General features: G+C 44.0%; 1 protein-coding gene across 1 annotated transcript in view; it reads right to left on the bottom strand.

Annotated features, from left to right (window-relative positions):
* Nucleotides 1-19,555, bottom strand: part of LOC126354477 (ABC transporter G family member 23) — a 303,072-nt gene that overhangs the window by 214,449 nt on the left and 69,068 nt on the right. The window contains exon 2 of the mRNA XM_050004183.1: nt 17,713-17,756. The gene's annotated coding sequence lies outside the window, so the exon portion shown is untranslated. The remainder of the gene's footprint in view (nt 1-17,712; nt 17,757-19,555) is intronic.

Raw genomic sequence — 19,555 nt, 5'->3', positions numbered from 1 at the left:
CATATTTGGTCTCTTTTACAGATAAACCACACTTACCCTAAATTCTCCCAATAAACCGAAGTCGATAATTCGCCTTTCGGAACACAATCCTCAAATGGTCGTTCCATTTTATATCCCTTTTCAACGTTACGCCCAGTTATTTAAACGACGCGTCTGTGATAATGCTGTATCCGAACGTTACGGGTTTGTTTTTCCAACACATCCGCATTAACGGAACATTACGGGTTTGTTCTTCCGACTCATCTGCATTTGACGTTACCACTTCCTGTCCCGTCTTCTCCTGTCACACTTATCTGGGCCACTCCTGACGATACCTTTTCTCTCATAAACACTCGCTTTAGCCGGCATTGTACTGTGTTCTACTACTTCAGAAACCTTCGAGGCACTCTCATATCCGAGAACAATTCCATATGCTCGTGTCTTTGTTAACAGCTGCAGCGGGGCACTGTGTCAAATATTTTTCGGAAATCTAGAAATATGGAATCTGCCTATGGCCTTTCATCCGTAATTAGCAGAATATCATACGAGAAAAGGGCAAGTTGAGTTCTGGACGAGCGATGCTTCTAAAACCTTGCAGATTCGTGGACATAACCTTTAGGCCTCAAGGAAGTTTATTATATTCGAACTCAGAATACGTTAAAGAATTCTGCAGCAAACCAATATTAAGGATATTGGTCTGTAATTTTGCGTTTCCATTCTCTTATCCTTCTTATATACAGAAGTCAATTGCACTTTTTTCCAGTACACGAGTAAGTACTTATAATGAATATGCACAATAAGTAATGTCTCTTTATTTACCATCCTTTCTATGTGCTGGAGTTTTAATGACCAGCAGCGTATAAACATTAGTGGCGTGGTTGGTTAGCATCACACGTTAGAGCACCGCTTCCAAGACTAGGGGAGACGCACCGGCACTGGATCGAATTCGCTTTGGTGGATGAATGACGAGGTCCAGTATGCTGGGCAGCATGGGTATGGTGTTTAGGTGGTTTACAACATCCGAATAGGTGAATTCGGGTTTGGTACCCACATCCCACCTCCGTTATACGAATCGCAAACATTTCAAAAACGTTCTTACACTTTCACATGGGTTAGCAGTAGAAGCAGACAAATGGCGTGTACAATTTCCACCAGGGGAGGGAATGGGTAGCGACAAGCTGGATATCCGGCCACCCTATATCACTAACGTTGTCAAATGATGTAATTAATATGCTGATCCCATGAAGATATGGGATGAATGTTAGTAAAAAGAAGGAAGAGTATAAACATTCATGTAAAATTAGTAATTTAATAAAACTCGCACAATATTTTTTCCTGCAGTAGATGAGATGGAACAGGAAGATTCTGCTTTTCTTACTCTACGATATTATCGGCTGACAACAGAGATGCGGCTTTGTGTAGCATCTCCACAAATATGATTAGCTCAACGAATCTTTTACTGACAAAACTTAATAGCTAGGGAAAACTATGTGCTGTTCATAGACAAATGTGACAATCACTGTAAAACAATTTTAATTGTTTCAGTCATACATTGGCCATTGGCCATAAGTCATTAGTAAGATGTGATGAATAGAGTCTAAACGTTTGATAATGATAGAAGCTGAAGAAATGAATTAAGATTTGTGCCACAGCTAGGACTTGAACCCGTGTCTTCTGTTTACTAGTTAGATGGTGCTTATCATTACATCACCATAGCAGTATGGCTAACACAACTGCACAGAACCCTCCCCCCCAAAAAACTTCAATTCATGCCTTCAACCTATTTGCCCCTTCCCAAATTGTACTATTGCTGAGGTTCTCCAGTACTCGAATAGAACCCAGCTTGTGTGTACAACGGAGTACAATGGGTTGAAGGCGTGAATGTAAGTTCGTACTAGGGAGGGCGTTGGACGAGGGTAGTCTGCCCAGGTGTGTTAGCCATACCACTACAGTGATGTAATGGCTAGCACATCTCCCTAAAAACTAGAATACCTGGGTTCAAGTCTGAGCTGTGGCATAAATTTGAATTCATTTATTCAGTTTCTATCACCGTTGAAGATAAAGTTGAGACTCATACGTCTCAAGCAAATTGTAATTCTATTTGAGTCTAAATGGTCTATGTGTTACTATGATTCTGTTTAAAGTAAATACACTGCTTGAGAGTTGCAAAGTAGCAGAGACATTGTTGGACAGGCGTAACCATGGGCAGTGATGGATGACATGTAACACAGTACATACGTAATAAAGATGAAGTCTTACAATTACGACAAAAATGGTATAGTTTACATCATATGGGAAAGCGGGATAATAGAAATAAATAACGTTCATGTTTAACTCAGGTGAGACTCTCAACTTAAAGGTCGATAACGGACTTTCAGTAAGGAATACGCCATCCACCGGTACTAATGCACATTTTTCATATGTTATTAATGATGGCTACCGAACTGTTGAGGAGTCATTCGGGGATATTGCCCCACTCCTTTCTCAGGGCGGTTTTCACTTCTTGCACAGTTCAGGGAGGGGGCGTTCGTTGAGAAACACGTCTGCCAGGAGCATCCGAAGCAGAGCTATAGGGTTTAAGACCGATGAATACACAGGCCATTCCGTACGTTAAGTATCTTCGCTTTCCAGTATGCCTGACACCCCAGCGGTCCTATGTGCGCGGGCGTTGACGTCTGCAAACAGAAAGTCGGGACGTACCGGACTTCTAAAAAGACGGACATGATCCAGCATGATTTCCCTGCAGTACCGCCGTGCTGTAATCCTATCTCACCCAAAGATATGCAGCGGTAGTTGGCCGTTGAGCATAATGCTTGCCCACACCATAGCGAGTAGGTCATACCGATGACGTTCGCGAACATTCTGTGACGTGTAACGTGGTTTCTCTCCCTCTCCACACTAGCTGGTGGCCAGAATCACTTGACACAGTGAAGCATGATTCGTTGGAGAACATCACTCTGGACCACTCTACCTGGCATCAGTCAAGTGCTTCCTATACCAACGAACTCTTGTTAGGAGCTTCAGTCCGGAACCGCGCTGCTGCTACGGTCGCAAGTTCGAATCGTGCCTCGGGCATGGATGTGTGTGATGTCGTTCTAAGTCTAAAAATGTCTCTGAGCACTATGGGACTTAACATCTATGGTCATCAGTCCCCTAGAACTTAGAACTGCTTAAACCTAACTAACCTAAGGACATCACACAACACCCACCCATCACGAGGCAGAGAAAATCCCTGACCCCGCCGGGAATCGAACCCGGGAACCCGGGCGTGGGGTTCTAAGTCTAGGGAATTGATGACCTCAAATGTTAAGCCCCACAGTGCTTAGAGCTCTTTGAACCATTTTGAACTCTTTCTCGACGATGGCATGACTGAAGCGAGATGCAGTAACGGGTTCTCTAGCATACGGAACAGCATGATTTAATAGCCGCGAAATGGTTCTGGCAGAGTCACGAGTACCGGTGGCTCTTGCAAGGTCTGCAGCTAGAATATGTGATCAAAAGTATCCCGACACCTCTCAAAAACATACCTTTTTTATATTAGGTGCATTGTGCTGCCACCTACTGCCAGGTACTCCATATCAGCGACCTCAGTAGTCATTAGACATCGTGAGAGGGCAGAATGGCTCGCCCCGCGGAACTCTCGCACTTCGAACGTGGTCAGATGATTGGGTGTCACTTGTGTCATACGTCTGTATGCGAGTTTTCCACACTCCTAAACATCCCTAGGTCCACTGTTTCCGATGTGATAGTGAAGTGCAAACGTGAAGGTACACGTACAGCACAAAAGCGTACAGGCCGACCTCGTCTGTTGACTGACAGAGGCCGCCGGCAGTTGAAGAGGGTCGTAATATGTAATAGGCAGACATCTATCCACACCATCACACAGGAATTCCAAACTGCAGCAGGACCCATTGAAAGTACTACGTCAGTTAGGCGGGAGGTGAGAAAATTTGGATTGCATGATCGAGCGGCTGTTCATAAGCCACACATCACGCTGATAAATGCCAAACGACGCCTCGCTTTGTGTAAGGAGCGCAAACATTGGACGACTGAACAGTGGAAAACTGTTGTGTGGAGTGACGAATCACGGAATACAATGTGTCGATCTGATAGGAGGGTCTGAGTATGGCGAACACCCGGTGAATATCTGCCAGCGTGTGTAGTGCCAACAGTAAAATTCGGAGGCTGTGATGTTATGGCGTGGCCGTGTTTTTCATGGAGGGGGCTTGCACCCCTTATTTATTTTGGTGGCACTATCACAGCACAGGCCCACATAGATGTTTTAAAAACCTTCTTGCTTCCCACTGTTGAAGAGCAATTCGGGGATGGCGATTGGGTCTTTCAACACTATCGAGCACATGTTCAAAATGCACGGCCTGTGGCGGAGTGGTTAAACGCCCTGTAATGGACTGGCCTGCACACAGTCCTGACCTGAAACCTATAGAACACCTTTGAGGTGTTTTGGAACGCCGACTTCGTGCCACACCTCATCGACCTACATCGATATCTTTCCTCAGTGCAGCACTCCGTGAAGAATGGGCTTCCATTCCCCAAGAAACTTTCCAGCACCTGATTGAACGTATGCCTGAGAGAGTGGAAGCTGTCATCAAGGATAAGGGGGGCCAACACCATATTGAATTCCAGCATTACCGATGGAGGGCATCACGAACTTGTAAGTCATTTTCAGGTACCCACATACTTTTGATCACATAGTGTATGTTCCTGGGAGGGAGATACCTGTTCCTTTTCGACAATGGGGACACGTATCGATCCACTCGCGGTGTGGAGGCTCGTGTACGGTCACTGGCATGCTTTTGCAGAGCATTTACACCTTCAGCGTCCTTTTTAATCGCGACATGACATTTTCGGACACACCCACTACTGTGGCCACAATAGCGACATTGTGACGAGCTCAGAGCCGTCCGTCAGCACGTCAACGATCAAAAGCACTCAAATGATGCCTTGCAGACATGTTGCCGTACCACACGCAATGTCGGACTAATAGGTTCCACAACACCCTTCATCAAGCAATGTACGGCATGAACTGTCGAATTTATACAGAAGGTTGGTGCACAGGCTTCGTTGCAGATAATACGTCCCGCCCTCTACATTTGTTTATATAAGTGGACGGTTGTTCCGTAGCGATTGTCACTTGCTCTGTAGCAACTGGCTGTTACTCGTTAGCAAGTTTCAGTTGTTCCTTGGCAACTGTCAAGCACTACTAAAAGAACTGCTTAGTGTCCAGTATACTACACGATACGAATGTGTGACACACGCGAAGTAAGCGTGCAAGCACATTATTATGCTTGAAACGTCTTTACTTAAATGTGTGTGTATGTACTTAAAATGCTGAATGACTGAGAAGATGAAACTCCTACGTTATTTGATTCCGAAGCACCCGAGTAAAACTCAACGTACTGAGCCTACATTCCCTTTACTTTTTCTTTTCATGTCAACACTGACCCACAATGTTCTAGCGCAACGCAACCTGGCCCTCAAAAAAGGATAACCTGACTTCAAATAATTAATTCAAAAGATTGGCCTTGACTAAAGAGAAATCTTAAGAATAACCTATACATTTCATTAGGCACTTACCTCACAAAAATCTTCATTACGCGAACTACTGCAATACAGCGAGCGTCAATACTGCAAGCTAAATAAAAGATTCTAACTGCCAAGTCCACTAACTACTAATAGGCATGTTGTTAGCAAAGGAAAGATTTCGTTGCAAACCAAATAATGTATTTTTTTACCTTAATAATGCGACATCCATTTCAAACACGAATATAAATCGTCATTGACATCTAGTACAAAGGTATATAATCATGAGTAATATTCAGTCTCCAAGTCTAACATGTACAGATCGTTAGCCTGCGCTAACACTTCAGACCTCTACCCTCCATCAATGTTAACTTCTCACATCTAACATCCATCACTGCTCGCCGTTCACCTCCAACAGCCCAACAGTACTGCCATCAAAGCTGGCGACTAACTTCCAACTGCCAAAACTACTGGCGATTAACTTCAACCGAGTCCAACCGGCCATAGTATCTCTTACAAAGAAATCGCAGTCAGAGATCCAATGCAAAGCGCTACACAGCGCTGCCAACACAGAAGCAGTCCACGTACATAGCCTCCCTGCTCCCCACAAAAAATTTTACTAATTATTTTGGGTATTGGCCAGGATCAATTTGTTAATTTCTTTTATATTAACAATATCAAATAGATCAAATGCGCACAATTATTAATGCACTATTGGTCAAAAGCAAATATTGTCCTCTAACTTCCAACAACGATTCCAACCAGTTATAGAGTCCCTTATAAAGAAAGCGCAGTCAGTGATCCAATGCAAAGCGTTACACAGTGTTACCAAAGACAGAAGCAGACCACTTACATACTTTGTAAGCATATAAGACTTCGCAGGTAAGGTTAGCAAGTTTAGTTGTTGACAATGCTGTTGATTGCACTTAAGTGTAGCTGCCGGATGCTCGTGATGAAACAAAAAACGACGTGGAATGGCAGCTCTCCGACACTGTGGATAAATAAAAGATACGTCCGAAAAAAGAAGAACACGACAGAATCTGATCACAATGTCTGTGTTAACATAAGAAGGCTGTCATACCGTTTGATACCTTGGGGGCAACAGTAAATAGCGATACGAGAAGAAATGTAGACGCGAAAATAAGTCCCAGTTAAGGGAATGGAAGACAGATTTGTTTGCATTATTCTGAGAAAGTGCAGTGCATCTGATTACGTATCCCAGAGAACTACTACAGTCTTTAGGTTTCTTATGGAGTGGATCTGGTGAAAGATTTGAAAGAAATTCGGAAGACACCATACCAGGATAGTGTCAGGCCCGTAAATCCCATATGAAAGTAAATCGAGGATGTCCAAGGAACTTGAATGGGAATCGTCGGGAGAAGGGTAACATTGTTATCCCGCAACCCAGGTGTGTAAGTTTAGAGACCACTATATCTGAAGAAGACGGTGTCTTCATCTTTTAGCGTGTACAGGGATCAAGAGAATAAGATAAGAGAGAATAATAAAGCCTACATTCGCAAATGAAGGAAGATAGAAGATGGCTAATATTGGTATATGTATCCCCTACCATGCATCTTCCAGTGATTTACGAAGTGAATAAGCATAATGTAAAAATGACTTGTCCAGAAAATAATGCATCACGGGTCAGACAGTTTCATTTAGTATTCGATTGAACAGAACGGTGCTCGTCACTGACTGCCAAATAATTGTGTTACTTGCCCGAGTGCATGGTTCTTGGTAACATATCAGATTGAATAATTTTAAATATGTAACTGTCGTTGATTACTCTAAGTAATTTTTATGATATCAAATTTTCATCTGGTTGCTAAACTGATCTTACACGATAACACCAGCCACTAACATTTGTATTACATTGATCACCTTACATGACAAACTTCTCGAACAATGTTAGTATCCATAAGGAACTTTAGACTGCTTACAAAGTAAAGCCATCATTAGTAGAAAAATTATCAATTTACTAGAGTAGGTGCCTACACTATATTACAACGCCCAATTTACATTCTGCGGTAGACGCAGATATTTACGAGGATTCTTCTGCGATAGTCGTGAAGTACACGCCACAACGGACATGTGGTTTCACGTTTCGTCGCATAGTCAGATAAAGTGACGTGAAAAGAGATGAATCTGCTTTCCGAGTATTCCTAGTATGTAATATTCCGACTGTCAACAGTTGATCACTTCGTAACTACTTCCTTGTCTTTTTTCCACTTTCAAACCAAGGTTAAGTTATCCCCAAAGCATTTATGCATCCTTCTGTGGAACTGTACGAGATTTCTTGGAACTACATTCATTATTCAAATCTAGCATCTCATTCCCATGTAGATGAGATAGGAAGTTCCTGTATGTATCCCGTATGTACATAATATGCAATTACATCACAGAGTTCTTGCTTCCGAGGTTTAATTTCGAGCCACTTATCTACGTCATGGTTTATTGCAGATTTGTTTTTCAATTTCTGGGCTGTAAAATAATTCTCACATAAATTCGTATCTCTGTGAGACATGAGGGTAACAGTGAATTTAATGACATGAACGTACTGTATCCTAAACCCTTGCGTAGAGTGTAATGCGCTAACAAAATACTAGGAGTTAGGAACGATTTTTCTTTAACCACGAGGTCTTCAATCTGCTTCTATATTTATACAATGGTTAGAGGACAATATTTTTATTACAGATCCATTTTACTTTCATGTCCAGGAACATACACTCCTGAAAATTGAAATAAGAACACCGTGAATTCATTGTCCCAGGAACGGAAAACTTTATTGACACATTCCTGGGGTCAGATACATCACATGATCACACTGACAGAACCACAGGCACATAGACACAGGCAACAGAGCATGCACAATGTCGGCGCTAGTACAGTGTATATCCACCTTTCGCAGCAATGCAGGCTGCTATTCTCCCATGGAGACGATCGTAGAGATGCTGGATGTAGTCCTGTGGAACGACTTGCCATGCCATTTCCACCTGGCGCCTCAGTTGGACCAGCGTTCGTGCTGGACGTGCAGACCGCGTGAGACGACGCTTCATCCAGTCCCAAACATGCTCAATGGGGGACAGATCCGGAGATCTTGCTGGCCAGGGTAGTTGACTTACACCTTCTAGAGCACGTTGGGTGGCACGGGATACATGCGGACGTGCATTGTCCTGTTGGAACGGCAAGTTCCCTTGCCGGTCTAGGAATGGTAGAACGATGGGTTCGATGACGGTTTGGATGTACCGTACACTATTCAGTGTCCCCTCAACGACCATCAGAGGTGTACGGCCAGTGTAGGAGATCGCTCCCCACACCATGATGCCGGGTGTTGGCCCTGTGTGCCTTGGTCGTATGCAGTCCTGATTGTGGCGCTCACCTGCACGGCGCCAAACACGCATACGACCATCATTGGCACCAAGGCAGAAGCGAATCGCTGAAGACGACACGTCTCCATTCGTCCCTCCATTCACGCCTGTCGCGACACCACTGGAGGCGGGCTGCACGATGTTGGGGCGTGAGCGGAAGACGGCCTAACGGTGTGCGGGGCCGTAGCCCAGCTTCATGGAGACGGTTGCGAATAGTCCTCGCCGATACCCCAGGAGCAACAGTGTCCCTAATTTGCTGGGAAGTGGCGGTGCGGTCCCCTACGGCACTGCGTAGGATCCTACGGTCTTGGCGTGCATCCGTGCGTCGCTGCGGTCCGGTCCCAGGTCGACGGGCACGTGCACCTTCCGCCGACCACTGGCGACAACATCGATGTACTGTGGAGACCTCACGCCCCACGTGTTGAGCAATTCGGCGGTACGTCCACCCGGCCTCCCGCATGCCCACTAAACGCCCTGGCTCAAAGTCCGTCAACTGCACATACGGTTCACGTCCACGCTGTCGCGGCATGCTACCAGTGTTAAAGACTGCGATGGAGCTCCGTATGCCACGGCAAACTGGCTGACACTGACGGCGGCGGTGCACAAATGCTGCGCAGCTAGCGCCATTCGACGGCCAACACCGCGGTTCCTGGTGTGTCCGCTGTGCCGTGCGTGTGATCATTGCTTGTACAGTCCTCTCGCAGTGTCCGGAGCAAGTATGGTGGGTCTGACACACCGGTGTCAATGTGTTCTTTTTTCCATTTCCAGGAGTGTACCATTCACACGCTGCTTTTATTTGGGTAGCCCGGAATTGCACTTCTGTGGCACGTTATATTTAATGTAATTCTACCGCTTGCAAGAAGAAAAATTGTACTACGAGTTTCTTGCAGACAAAACACTATCCCCTTCGAATGCCTGCAAACAAGCCCGCAAAGAGGCGAAGAAGGTCACTGCAGTCACTAAAGCACACAAGTATCTAGATCTCTACACGAAACTAGACAGATGCGTGACATTCATCGACTAGTCAACTCAAAACATCGGAAAACGGAGACGACATGCAACACTTTTATGGCATCAACGACGAAACGGGTCAGCTGCTGGTCGACTGGATGGAAGGAGGGGAACGCTGGCGGAGCAACTTCGAGAGAATTTCGACAGAGGAATTTCTCCATTCACCAATACCGATCATGTCCGCTGCTGAAGGACCAGTAAAGGAAATTAACACTGCCGAAGTCGATGCAGCTCTGAAGGAGACGAAGAATGGGAAAATGACTTACCCCGATGACCTCCCACCAGAGTTGAGGTGTTCTCAACAGTGGAATGCGGCAGTAACAGATCTTCTCAAGTAGATCATCAGATAAGGTAGACTGGCAGCGAAGAATCAAGGTACCTATCTTCAAACAGAAAGGAAACACTGCTGAATGTTTTAATTTCGGTCCGACCAGATTACTGGATCACACTATGAAGATCCTTGAATGGATTCTCTACTAAAGGATTAGAGAGATAGCTCAGATCACAAGGAACCAATCTGGATTTGTCAAAAATTGAAGCGCTACTGACGCAGCCCATGCTGCGTGGCTGCTGTTTGAAAAATACAGCAAAGACCAAGCCACTGAATCTTGCTTTTCTATACCTCGAAAAGGCTTTTGATAGGATGCCGCATGATCTAATCTGGTTAGCACTTCGAGAACATGGCATTAAAGAAAACCTTGCTAATTGGCTACGGCTTGAGCATGTAGAACTGAGGAGCTATGTCCAAGCGGCTGCAGGAGCGCCAACTAAATTTCGCGCCACGCTAGGAGTCCACCAAGGCTCGTCCTTACCACCACAGCTGTTTATTCTTGCGATGGAGGCCGTCACATCAGACCTGCGCATGCCACTGCCACGGCCGCTGCTCTGTTTTGATGATGTCATGTTGGCTGTAGAGAACAAGGGTGGAACGGACAAGTCGCGCGATATGGCCTGTGGCTCAACAAAAAGAAAACTGAGGGTATTACATGATATCCATGAGAAAGTTGGACCATCAACGTTGATGGAGAAGATCTTCCAAAAGTATCAAAAGTTAAGTATGTTAAGCTCCACTAGCGAGGTCAACGTAAGAACGCAAGCAGCCTGGACGAAATGGCGAAAGACAACAGCCGTCACCTACGATAGTCGCATTAAGGATCATCTGAAGTCAAAGATATACCAGACTGTCATCCGTACTGTTCCTCTCTACGGCACCGAGCGCTGGCCAGCTGCAAAAGAGGTATAACTGATGATAGATCATTAAAGTCATCCCAGAATTAACACTTCACTCGAAAACGATGTCATGGTTACGCGTATCCCGAGTAACTTATTACAGCATCCGAGGCTGTTTATAGCAATGATACCGACGCTACGCGACGCGACTCCCGGCACAGGTTGTGCGCTAATCAGTGTCTGGGGGTCATGAAAACTAAGATGAAATCATAAATTTTCTAATTACCTCCCAATCAGATTACTGAACCACGCAGTGAAGATCCTTCAACGCATTCTCGACAAAATGATTCGAGAGATAGCTCAAAACACAAGGAAACAAGCTGGATTGGTGAAAAATTGTGGGACATCTGACACAATGCAAGCTACGCGACTGCATCGCGTTTCGAAAGACAATGTCAGGAAAGTCTGTTGATTCATCATGGACAGGGGACATGAGTTGGTTAAGTAATCGTCAATATCAATAAAATTATCCAACAGGCGTGTAACCTTACAGAAAGTGAGGTAATCATAAAAGCTCTTAAAGCTAGAAAATGAAAGTAGTGGCGTTAAACCAAATCTCTGTGTACATCCAGCACAATAGAGTAAAACAAGTGTACACACTTGTTAGTCATAAAACGATTTAACACCACGGATTTACAAGAGAATCTGCAGAAAACATTAAAAAGATCAGAACTAGAACTATAGAATCAGGAGTTCCGCTGAAACGAAGCTTGTCATTTTTTTCCAGACCCAAATTGACATTGCCAGTTCACTTGTGGCAATTCGATACTTGTTAACTGCAGCTTTTGAGTGTGATTAAGATTCGGATAGTTTATCAGCGTTTCAGAGTTGTCCTTACTTCTCCATATAGCTTAGGAGGAATACTATGATGTTCTTACCAGACAGGCGTTTTGTATTCATGGATTAGATGTTGACTTAACGTTAGTTACAAAATTTTTGACTTTATGGTCTACCACTGTGGGACATGATCGGCTTGAGACTCCTTACATATTTGGACTGGCACTAACACTTTCTTTCATTGCTCAGGGGTACTCCATTACTATCCATGCTTTGAGTAGTATTGTTCACTCCACGAGTACTTTATAATATGGTTCCAATTAATAAACTCTTTTTCACGCACAAACTGTACCCCTTTGGCGCGCAAATACGTTACTCATTTAGTAGGCTTCGACTTTGAAGATATGGTGCTCTTTGCACACTCACTTATCTTTTATCCTTTTCCATACTCACGTTACATATCGCGACACAACATGCAATGTCTTATTATTTACATGGAGCCATCATCTACAGATAGATCGCTACGTTATTTTCGGCTGAGAACTAGGACTACCCTTAGTTAAGTAGGATTTGAGATCCTCGTTGGTTTATTTCACTGTGGTAATGCCGACCTGTTAAGTGATATAAAGTATGTCAAATTATATCTTTTTATTTAGATTTGTTGTCCAATCTAGGCCCACAAGGTATTTGTGAATATTTTTATCGCGCTCTTTGCATGCCACTTTTCTCATAATATGTCGTCTGTCGTTGGGTTTTGCGTCAAGTTGTTTTTCTCGATGCTGTGACCATTATTTATATCACCAGCTGTGGTAGTACTTAGGCCGTAAATATGCATATTATTGTACTTCATAGATTACTGTGTGACATTTTACTTTAATTGAAGACAGGTCCTCATATATACTAGGGGTCTCTTCATCTAAAAAACAAAAAACAAAAAAAAAGTTTTGTTACAGCGGAGCTCCTGATTGTATACTGTCTATTTCTAGCCTTTTTAATGTTTTTATAGATTCTCTCGTAAATCCGTGGTGGTACATGGTTTTATGACTAACAAATATGTACACATGTTTTAGTCTATTGTGCTTGATGTACACAGGGATTTGGTTTAACGCCACTACTTTCATTTTGTAGCTTTAAGCGCTTTTATGATTATCCGTCGCGTTCTGTAAGATTGCTTTGTACACCCTGATATACACTTCATTTATACTCTTTCACTATGCAGGGGCCTGAAGATGGCACAGTAAAGTGCCGAAATTAGTAGTCGTCAAAATAAAATAAAATAACATCTCAGTTAGACAACTGTTGGAGAATTTCATTGATATTGACAATTACTACCAGGAAACGGTTTGAGGGTCGCATCGACCCAGGAGAAAATGCGAGAAAGTCATCTGCGATGGGTTGGACGTGTGCTGCGCGCAGAGGACGATACCACTGCAAAAACAGCATACACAGCGGATGTCATGGAAAAAGAGAATGGGAAAAGAGCCCCAAGACAGCGATGGGCCGACACTCAGCACAACGACCTAGAGGCTGTAAAGATTTATCCGGACATGGCCCTCGAACCAAAGAAGGAGAGCGAATCCACTCAGCGGGCCCTGCCACCAGACGGAACAAACGCTAAAGAAAAACAAAACAAGATCATGTATACTCTGCAAGTCACCTTACAATGTGTGATAGTGGATATTTCTGTTAGCACTACCATTTTCCTGCCTTACATGTTCCACTGGCGAATGGAGGAGAGAGGGATGACTATGGGTAAATCGTTGTTTCCTTCGTCAGCGCTAATGCTGATACAGTGCCATGTCTTCGCTTTTACGGTAGAGTCTCATTTCCAATGACCACGGTATTGCGAATTCTTTTCTGAAATAGGTGCACGATGCTCTCACTATGAACGCCACAAGTGTCATACGGGACGAAACCTGATACCGATCGTTGCATACTATGCGACTTTGCAAATGGCCAGGGAGATTCACAACGTTGCCTTTAAGAGAGCTTGTCGCCTGACGCCATCACTGTCACGGCGTTTTCGCAAGAGACTCGCCTGATGACGCAAGCAGTGACTACGGAATCGTTCAGATTTCTCAAGAACATGCGGGCTAAAAACTTCGGGCTGTTTCCACAAATTGTGAACACGCTTAACACAACCTGTTGCAGTTATCCCAAACAAGGCGCGGTTGGAAAGAAATTTCCACTGCTATTTATGGGACTAGAAACCACAGACTTACAAGTTTACAATTCACAAAAATTGGTTCGATTACAACATTGCAGAAACTTTTGCCTTCGACTGGTGTGTAGCTTAAACCATTTTATTTTTTAAAAAAAACTTGTCATTCGTTACATTGTGTCTTGCGAATACAGTTCCTTTATATCGTCCCAGTAATGATTTCTTTTACCAAAAAAATTGACAGTCCAGAAGGATAAAGTACATTAGCTGACAAAAAAAGTGAAGCTTCCAGAAAGACGGGGGGGGGGGGGGGGGGGAGGTGGTGGGAAGGAGGAGGGAGAAACAAAATTAATCTTCACGGCATGTGATGTTATTTTACTGATTAAAAGCCCGAGTCGAGCTTACAAAGAACTTGCGACTGTGAGCCAACTTATCAATGTGACATTGCATCCCCTTTGGCCTAGATGCATGCACTGATTCGGTTGGGAGGAATGTCATAAAGCCCATGTATCTTCATCGGGAGATACACTGGCCCGCAACTGTTGTATCTGGCCCTTAAAATCCTGGATACTGGCCCTGAGGCGTAATTGGCGTCTCTGGTGATCTTGTTGGACACGGAAGTACTCAACATGACGTAGACACTTCATAGAGACACGTGCCATGTGTTGATTAACTCCATCGTATTGAAAAATTGCACCACGATACTATCATATAAGAGGTAATAAATGAGAACACAGGATGCCCATGACATACCGTTCTGCTGTCACTGTTTAACTTAATCCCTCCGCCACACACCGTCAGGTGGCTTGCGGAGTACGGATGTAGATGTAGAATCACTACCAGGCATCCGAAATCATACCCGATGGTTCCCCATCCATGATGCCTGTGTAACAAAGCTGTGCATCTCCAAAACACTGGAAGTATGGGATCTCTCCCCAGATAGACGCTACACTTGCCGACATCGTCAGTCATCAGAACCATCATTCATCGCTGAAGACACGGTAGCTCAGCGTGTTCGGTCAAGGGCTGCTCGCCCTCTGTAATAAAAAAAACTGAGTAAAGGAATCAACGATCAACTTGAACGGATGTCTTGTGACGTCCGCATAGACCAAAAGCAACAAACAATACCGAACGGATAAAAAGACAATGCGACGCCAGCCGCCAGCCGTCAGCAGTTTATGCTTCCCGGGCATGGCAGCACTCCAAACACAGGCATTTGTGTCGTGACGTTATAATGGCAGCCTACGCATCTACATCTACATTATACTCCGCAAGCCACATAATGGTGTGTGGTGCAGGGTACTCCCGGTACCACTATTTGATCCCTCCAACCCTGTTCCACTCGCGAATAGTGCGTGGGAAGAATGATTGTCAGTAAGTCTGTATCGGCTTCAATTTCTCGAATTTTCTCCTCGTGGTCAATAAGTGAGATGTATGTGTGTGTGTGTGTGGGGGGGGGGGGGGGGGGGGAGTAATGTTATCTGACTCCTGAAAAGTGTTGTCCCGAAATTTCAATGGTAAATCTCTCTGTGATGCACATCGACTCTCTTGTGACGTCTGCCAGTGGAGTTTGTTTAGCATCCCCGTAACGCTCTCTCGCCAGCTAAGCGATCCCGTGACGAAATGCGCCGCCCTTCGTTGGATCTTCTCTATCACCTCTATCAGTCCTACATGATAGGGAATCCAGATAGATCAACAGTATTCAAGAATTGGGCGAACAAGCGCCTTATAAGCCACGTGGATGAGTTACATTTCCTTAAGGTTCTTCCCCTAAGTATGGTGTCTGCTTTTCCCACTATCTGTTTTATGCTTCCATTCCACTTAATGTCGCTCTGTATAGTTACGCCTAGATATTTTGCGGCAGACGCTATCTCCAGCTGTTTGTCATCAATAGTGTAGCTGTACAGTAGTGGATATCTTTTCCTATGTATGCGTAATACGTTACATTTATTTACGTTCAGGGTTAACTGCCAGAGGCTGCACCATTCATCAATTCTCTGTAGGTCGTTCTGCAAATTCTTACTATCTTTCTTTTGGCGTTGCTACTTTGGTATAGAGAACTGCATCATCTGCGAGTAGCCTTAACGAGCACCCGGCGCTTTCTACTAGACCATATATATATATATATATATATACACTGTAAACAGCAACGGTCCTCTCACATTTCCCTGTGGTACTCCGGATATTACCTTTACATCTGTCAATTTAGTTCCGTTAAGAGCGACGTGTGGAGTTCTATTTGCAAGAAAGTCTTGAATCCAATCGCAGGTCTGCTCCGATAATCTGTAAGCTCGTATTTTCTTCATTAAACGGCAATGCGGGACGGTGTGAAATGCCTTACCGAAATCAAGGAACACGGCATCAACCTGAGCGCTTTTCTCCACTGCGTTGTGGATTTCATGGAGGACCAGAGCGAGCCGAATTTCGCAGGATCTGTGTTTGCGGAATCCATGTTGATTTTTATAGAGGAGATGTTCATTTTCCAAAAACGTCATAATTCTTAAGCATAAAACATGTTCCATAATTCGACAACAGGTTGACGTCAACGATATAGGTCTATAATTGTGTGGATCTGTCTTGTGGCCTTTCTTAAAAACGGGAATGACCTAAGATTTTTCGTAGCTCAAGCTATCTAAGATAAATTAGTGCTAGAAGGGGAGCAAGTTCTTTCGCACAATCATTACAGAATGTTATAGGTACCTCATCTGGTCCTGACACCTTTCCAACACCAAACGATTGTGGCTTCATTGAGACGACAATTTCCTTGTCCGATTGTGGCTTCATTGAGACGACAATTTCCTTGTCCGATTGCTGTTAGTCTCTGACCAATGGTGCGGGTTGAAGGAGGATGTTGCCGGTCGCGGTGGCCGAACGGTTCTAGGCGCTTCGTCCGGAACCGCGTGACTGCTACGGTCGCAGGTTCGAATCCTGCCTCGGGCATGGATGTGTGTGATGTCCTTAGGTTAGTTAGGTTTAAGTAGTTCTAAGTTCTAGGGGACTGATGACCATATATGTTAAGTCCCATAGTGCTCAGAGCCATTTGAACCATTTTGAAGAAGTTACGCTGTGCATGGTGTACAATACGGTGATGTTCCTTTGTGTTGGTCAGACATGGCCGACCGAAACCTTGACGACGCGTATACCCCCTCTTATATCCCCACGAATTCTGACATCGAACAACTGACATATCCAAATGACACACAAACTTGGATATTGTTCAATTAGACTAGCCGGAGAAACGGTGACCGACAATGATGTCCCTTTCAGACTCTTATCAGGTGCTGATAACGCAGTCTTACAAGAGTCAGTGTCGTTCACAGTGATCTCTCTACATCTGACGCTGTTCTCGACCCTTGTATACCTACCAAGCCTGGCAAATACACTAAACACGAACAGAAACAACGCACTCTACAGGCAGTTCTAACTGCCACACAGGTATGAAACTGTAATCGTTTACATACCGCCAACGGTGTGTACATATGCGAAGTTATATTGACATTTGGTCATGTCTTCTGGGTGCTTCACTTTTTTCCGCCAGGCAGTTTAATTTCGTCTAAGAAATCTAGGATCGAGAAATCATGATGCCTCTCGGCTGCTATTACTCGTCAATCCTTTCACTAGTGTAGGAATGTTGCAGGTACTTACGTGTGCTATCTACGTCAGAGCTACCGTTTTTTTCAGTGGTCTTTCTGAAACAAAAGAAAGAAGATATCAGATAACTTGTAATAATATACACTGATTAGCCAGATTATAATGACCACTGACCTGGTATCGATACTACATCTACATCTCCTTCCAGGATATAGTAGCGTCACCTGGCGATGAATGATTGTTCCTCAGACACACACACGGTGGGTGTAGTATCAGTGACCGTGCTGTATGTGTGCAGAATGGGGAAGCGTGCGATCTATCTGAGTTTTGACCTACAGCAAATTGTGATGGCTCGAAGGCTCGGCACGAGCATTTAGGAAACTGCACGAATCCTCGGATGTTCGAGGAGTGCTGTAGTAAGTGTCTTCAACATGGAGTGAAATCAGGGTGAAATCATGTCCAGACGTCGTGGGTTGGGCGGCCACCCATCATGACAGATGTCCAAAGTCGTAGGCCCGGCGGACTAGTAAAATAGGACAGGCGGCGCAGTGTGGTGGAACTAAAATCAGACTATAATGTTGGGCCGAGTACAATCTTAATCACGCCGATGGGAGGGCGTGAATCAGTCGTCTTCCAGGGGAACAGGTTGATAACAGCGGCAGTGCGTCGTGATAAGTAAGTAGTAAGGCGTTGGTAGGTCGCTGGAGGGAGTTGTCACCACATACGCTCACTTGAGTCAAATAGTTTGTAACACCACAGCTCTAATGCTGTACGGATTTATTTTGGTTTTTGTTTTATTTAATGTTACACCATTGAGCTTCTGTAAATGTGTTTGTTTGAGTCGATAACATAAAATTGTATACTCATTTCTTTGTAAGAACTTCGATGTCATGATATGATTCTATGCAATGTAGTGTACCTGTCATTTAAATTCTTTGTCCCATTTGGAGGGAACAAATTTTACTGTATGTAATTGTAATTTCTGTGTGAATAATTTCTTTTTTTTTGTAGAAATGTCAATATGTGCAAATATTCTGTTTTACTGAATGAATTTGGTTGCTGTTATGTAAACTGCTGATCCTCACTTAGGGTTCTTAGTTAGTTTGTATGTAAAAGGTGTTGTGGTTCCCCTCGGGAACGAAACTGTGTAGCGCGCGCAAATTGTGGTTGGCCCATGTAGAAAAGGTGGAACAAGAGTCAGTCGGGGACGAGCCACCAGTCGGGGACGAGCTATCAAATTGTGCACTGCCATGTAATAGTTGCATATTGTGCTGGTGCCGAGAGAGGTTTTTCTGCCACTGTCCAATGCCTCGGATGGATGGATAAATAGCTGGAACTATTCTGGAATTTGTATCTATCATCGCCACCAAGAAATGACTGAGTCCAGCAATTCTACCTGTAATTCCACCTACCGACATGCAATAGCCACCACATTGCGCAATCACTATAATGGAGCACTATAGCAATGTACAGTGAAGGATCAGCTTAATGGATGTGTTAGTGTGATCAAATATAAGGTAATTTATAACTGAGTTTATGTACCTACCTTGATTTTTCTCCTTATCATAACACCTCTCAGGTTCCTCTCCGTTTGAATCAAAGTGATTACCGAGTGTCCCTACTGAAAGAACATTAAAGACCAGTGTTTTGCTAATTAATGCCTCTTGAACATAGTAAAAAGTGAGTTAAAGTTAATGATGCTTGCTGAAAATAATTTTCCTAGTAAAACTGCTTATTAATGCGTTGTTGCCAACTTCAAATTAAGAGTTCTTAAGACTGAGGCTTATAAAGTTTTGCTTAGTAAATGATCACATTACTGCCTGTTGTAAATCGCAGAAGGTGAGTCAGTATCTTACATATATGTTAATTTTGTCTCTCAATGTAGTAAAAGTGGAAA

This window comes from Schistocerca gregaria, chromosome 3 (assembly GCF_023897955.1).
Source record: "Schistocerca gregaria isolate iqSchGreg1 chromosome 3, iqSchGreg1.2, whole genome shotgun sequence".
Classification (NCBI taxonomy): domain Eukaryota; kingdom Metazoa; phylum Arthropoda; class Insecta; order Orthoptera; family Acrididae; genus Schistocerca; species Schistocerca gregaria.
This window is presented reverse-complemented; position numbering and strand designations above follow the sequence as displayed.